Here is a 6,280-nt window from a genome sequence, read left to right on the forward strand (position 1 = left end):
AAAAAAAAAAAGATTTACCAATTCAGTAACCCAATGGGGGTCATTATGAGTTGAAATTGACTCAATGGCAGTGGATTTGATTTTTTGGGGGGTTTATATACATATATATGTATATATATAGACTTAACCATTTGAAAATTGGAGCTTATCTAACAATGTCTTGCCCAAGTGAGATCTTCTAATGCAAGAATAGAAGTTTAAAATTAAATCCTATAAAGTGATTGAGCTCTCATCTTTTGATTAACATGTTCTCACCTTCTCTCCTCCTTTGCTTTTCTGCTGAAAAATCACAGTGTCTTCCAGTTTGCAAGCTTTTGTTTTCATGAATACAATTTGCAGAAAGCTTATTTTGTTTGTTGTGTTTTCTTTTTTTGCATTTTATTTGTTCAATATTTTGATTAAAATTTATGATTTTGAAGAAAATGTAATAAAAATGTACAGTATTTTATTACCCAAATACTAACCATTGTAGAACACTTGGAAGAATATCAAATAGGAGCACTTCAAAGGCTTAAAGCTTTCTAAATTCAGCTGATTACAGCAGCAAAGAAAGAAAGTACATCTTCCTGTGCCAAAGTGTTATGCTGTTACTATTATTGTTTGGTTTTGGGGAGATGCTTAACATCATTTTTCTCACAACAATTAGATACTTTCATTTTTGTATTTTAATTAGATACTTAGTTATTCTAACAGTCAGTAGGTGTGAGGTCGAGAGGTATGTTTAATTTTGACAATTAGGGCATATATTTTAATTAATAGAGTATCATACCCTGCTTAGACAAAATCATAAATTTTATATTCATCACAACCAAATACATGTTTCCCCATAGGTTTCTTAGTTTAACAGTAACATTGGTTTTACTGTGATCCATGTTATCTCAGAATATGCGTTCACAGTATAAGCAAACAAAAAATAGATTTAAATTAGATTTCCAACGTTGTTTTTGTGTGCCATTGAGTCGTTTCTGACTTATAGCGATCACGTAGGACAGAATAGACTGCCTCAGCAGTCTTTATGGGAACAGATTGCTAAGTCTTTTCTCAGAGTTCAAACCACTGACCTTTCAGTTGTCAGTCTAGCTTTTAACCATTACACCATCAGCTGAATTTTTCAACTTTAGTAGAACTCACTTTCAAAGATTTTTATTTCATTAATTTGATAAAATAATTGAGCCAATATTAGAATTTACTTGAATGCTTACATGATATAAAACAGCATGCTTTAATGGGTTTTGAAATTCTTCATCAGCTAATGGAAACATTGATTACCATTTCGTACATGCACAAAATCCATGGAATTGAAAACTCTATGTAATTTAGAGGAAAATTCCTCTCCACAGATAAGTGCCCCCACTTTTGTGATGCTCCTTAAGAAGATATGTATCTTCTGGCTCAACATGCTAGATGCTGACAGATATTTTGTGAAAATTGCACATTTAGTCATGCTCCATTCAAAAACACAGAATCAATATCAGTTATCTTGACAGAGAAAACTAAACATCAGCAGTTAGTAAATCAGGTTTTAGAGGAGAGAAATGTAAAGAAGGATTACTAGTGGAACATGGATTATAACTTCAGGAAACACCTACCATTCCTAAGGTTAGAGCACCAGAAGGAAGAGGGTGGAGTTACTAGAACTTGGGGATTTGTGCATCTGTAGGAGGAGTTGTGGAGAGATGAGTGGATGCAGTCCAGATGATACTGGTACTTAGAAATTTCATCTTGTTGGAGGGTCTTCTCTGAGACAAAACTAAGATTCTAAAGATGAGTCCCAGGTAGTTAGTTCTAGATACTCTGAGAAGATATCATGGACCTTTCTCTGGGACTGTGGAGGGGAAAAAAAAAAAAAAAAAAGACAACCTAGAAATCAGTACAAATTTCTGCTGTTGGGAAGATGCTGACAGAAACAGTGAGGAAGAAGAAAGGAAAAATTATCTTTTCCTTCTCCCTGCTCTCTGCATATCACTTATGGACAGAATCTAACAACAAGCCAAGTGACAAAGAAGAAATGAGGTCTACATGCTCCCAGCTCCTGTGTTCAAAAGCAGAAAATAGAGAGTCAGCTTAGAGATGGAAGCAAATAGTTGAGTACATAGCACAATCATGAAATTTCTTGAAAAACTGGCTTTTAATAATTTCTCATTAACCATGCAGTAAAAATATCAATAATAAAAAATCAGCAAATAACTCTTTGATGCTAAAAGGCTTTTTATTTTTTAAATTAAAATGTTATCAAATAAAATAATAAAGTGAATAATTGTGATTTTCTGCTTTAATAAGGGCATTGACTATCTATCCTCTCTGTATTTGTGACAGGACTCCTTAGCCTCTATTCTTCATACATGTTTCATCTAATGTATAATTTCCCACAGTTTTGATTGAGATACCTATTTGCCAGTAAGATTGATTCTGTACATTTCACAGCTTACATATATTCTATAGTACAAATGTCCAGTAAAATACGTGGTTTATAGGGAAAGCTGCATCTATCTACCATTCAGCAACAAAAATGAGTTAGCTATCTCTAACTATCTCTAAGTACTCCTCTCTGAATATGCTCCAACATTGGTAAAACTTTAAAAACAAAAACAAAAACCCTGTTGACATTGAGTTGATTCTAATTCATGGTGACCTCATTTTCTTTCAGAGTAGAATTGCTTTTCAAGGCTGTAGTCTTTCAGAAGCAGTTTTTCCAACCTTTAGCTTAATAGTCTACCTCTTAAGCTTAACTGATTGCATCAATGAGTGAATCCAACTGATACTTAACTTACATGATCAGTGATCATCTTTCTGACTTATATATATGTTAAATGAGAATTCTGTTCATTTTGCCTTCACCTTTGATAGTAGTAGGTAAGGGTATGACAGAATCTAGAACCAAGGATCAGAGACACATGCTCTCTTCTATTCATGAAAATATTAATAATAAAATAATAATTATTGATAATAAAATAATAATGGTTAGGTGTTTTACATGTCCTAAATTGGATGATGCACCAGGGAAACAAACATCTATGGATGTGTGTATTATTGTTGTCTATAAACTCACTGCCATCAGGTTGATTCTGTCCCATAGTGACCTCCTTTGAGCTTCTGTGGTGACAAATCTTTACAGAAGTAGATTGCCCCCATCTTCCATGGAGTGGTTGATGGGTTTGAATCACCAGCCTTCTGGTTAGTAGTCAAGTGCCTTAGGCACTACTCTACTAGAGTTCCTAATACACTTGTATAATGAATATTATTTTCCTCTTTATAATTGATAGACTGGAAAGAACACTAGCTGCTGACTCAAAAGACTTGAATTCTGATTCTTTGTATGTAATTTACCAACGGTAGGATCTTTTGGCAAAACGTTTTCACTTGTCTCAAATGACTCATTATAGAATATTGGCAGTATACATGGAGGAGAACAAATTAGAGCCTTTTGAGCTCCCTCCAAATTTGGCATTCTAAGGTCAATAAAAAGGTACGATATTGCATATTTTAAATTAACTTCAGCATAATATTAATGGTATAGCTCATCAATTTCTACATTCTGTTGGATCACCTTTCTTTGGAATGGATACAAATATAAATCTCTTCCAATCAATTGGCCAGGTAGCTGTCATCCAGATTTCCTGGATGAGTAATTGCCTCCAGAGCTGCATCCATTTGTTGAAACATCTCAATGGTTATTCTGTTAACTCTTGGAGCCTTGTTTTTTGCCAATTCTATCAGTGCAGCAAGGACTTCTTCCTTCAGTATCATTTGTTCTTGATCATAATCTACCTCCTGAAATGACTTGAATATCAACCAATTCTTCTTTGTACAGTGACTCTTCTTTTGCTGCTTCTTGAATCATTCAAAACTTTTCCCATAGAATAAGTTAGTATTGCAATGTGAGGCTTGATTTTTTTTTTTTTTTTTCACTTCTTTCAGCTTGAGAAATGCTGACCATGTTCTTCCCTTTTTGTTCTCTAATTCTAAGTCTGTGCACATGCCATTTTACTACTTTAGCTTGTCTTCCTGGACCACTCTTTTTATTCCTTCCTTGCTTTAGCTACTTTCCATTCAAGAGCAACTTTCAGAGTCTCTTTTGACATCCATTTTGGTCTTTTCTTCCTTTCCTGTCTTTTTAATGACCTTTTGCTTTCTTCATGAATGACATTCTTGATGCCACTCCATTACTTTTCTGGTCTTCAGTCACTGGTGTACAATGCATCAAGTCTCTTTTTCAGATGGTCTCTAAATTCAGGTGGGATATACTCAAAATCATATTTTTGCTCTAGTGGACTTGTTTTAATTTTCTTTAGCTTTGACTTAAACTTATACATGTGCAATTTATGGTCTTTTCCACAATCAGCTCCTGACCTTGTTTTCACTGATAATGTTTACCTTCTCCATCACCTCTTTTCATGATGGAGTAGATCTGATTTCTGTTTGTTCCCTGGCTAAATCCACACCTATAGCTTCTGTTTATATATTCAGAAAAGATATTCCCAATGAATAAGTCATTGGTCTTGCAAAATTCTAACGTGATCATTTTTATCAGCAAACCATATTTTCCAACTACTTGTTCTTCTTTTTTGTTTCCCACTTTCACATTCCAATCACCAGCAATAATCAATACAACTTGATTTCATATTTGGTCAATATCAGACTGTACATGTTGGTCAAAACATTTTATTTCTTTATTTTTTGCTTTGGTGATTTGGGTATAAATTTGAATAACAGTAGCATTAACTGGTCTCTACTTTAAACATATGAATATGATAGCATTGTAATTCAGGATGGATCTTGTCTCATCTTCTTTATAAAGATGAATCCAAGGCCCTTCCTCTTCAATTTTCATTCCAAGCACAGTAGATCATATGATTTTCTGATTCAAAATGGTGAACACCAGTCCATTTCAGCTCACTAATGCCTAGGATATCAATCTTTTTGTTTTCCATTTCATTTTTGACAACATCCTATTTTCCTAGATTCATATTTCATACATTCCACGTTCCAATTAGTAATAAATGTTTGCAGCTGTTTCTTACCATCTTGACTCATGCCCCATCAACAAATAATGTCTCAAAAACTTTACTCCATTCATGTCATTAAGTTCTACTCTAGTTTGAAGAGATAGCTCTTCCTCAGATGTATTCCAATTTGAGGGTCTCATCTTCTAGCACAATATCAGACAATATTTCATAGTTCTTCATATAGTTTTTAGTAATAAATCAGACAATGTTTCACTGCTATTCATAAAGTTTTCAATACTAAATTCTTTCAGAAGTAGATGGTCCCATCCCTCTTCCCAGTCTGTCTTAGGCTGGAAGCTCAGCTGAAACTTGTCTACTTTAGGTGACCCTGCTGGTATTCCAAATACTGGTGTCATAGCTTTCAGGCTCATGGCAACACACAAGCAACCACAATATAACAAAGTGACAGACAAATTTTGGTTTATTTAGATGGAAGGGCACTAATAGATTGAGCATCAATTCTTTGGTAGCTACTACCACTATTGATACACTCAGATTTCTTAGACTCAAGTACATTATATACCTAGATAAAGTGATAAATCACATATGAGAAGCTCTTAAAAGCAAATATTACATTAACATTTGTATTTGACAACTGTTAATTCAGAGAATACCAGATACCATATAGTCCATAAAAGATGGAATAAATGAAAAATTGAAATGCAGTCATTTGACATAGTTTTATTGGACATCTAATTATTTAGGTTCTAAGTATATAAAATGATTAAGATATAGTTCTGGCTCTCTGGAAATTGTTAAGAGACATTTTAGAATGAATGTGATAAATCTCGTAATATGTAAAACTCTGGGTTCCTAAGACAGTTCCAAGTTAATTGACCAAACATACATGTGCCAATTGTATGAAATTAAGAACTTATCAATTTTATTTATTTAGTACATTCATCTTAGTTGTTTCATTAAAATCTACTTATAAATTTACATCAAAATGTTCTGAATGTATTGGTAGGGCCTATGAATGGACAGAGACAGGATTCAGTGTTTGGAATTTCTGGATTCTCTCATGTCTCTCAGTGTGTTCCCTCTGCCCTTCAGTCTCACTCTCTCTCAATCAAGAGTTGAAAGCCTAGTATACTATGTTTTACTTACTTCTTAGTTTTCTCTCTCTGTCTAAGCCTTCTTTTGCAGCAGCAGAAGAAATGTTTATAGAAAACTGGTGATTTAAGAAAACTATCAAATTTCAGCATTGGTAGAAAATTATTTAATAATTGAAAAAAAATTACTAAGAGAAGAAGACATTTAAAACATTTAAGAAT

This window comes from Orycteropus afer, unplaced genomic scaffold (genome assembly GCF_000298275.1).
Source record: "Orycteropus afer afer isolate SDZICR_OR568_19922 unplaced genomic scaffold, OryAfe1.0 scaffold00648, whole genome shotgun sequence".
Classification (NCBI taxonomy): Eukaryota; Metazoa; Chordata; class Mammalia; order Tubulidentata; family Orycteropodidae; genus Orycteropus; species Orycteropus afer.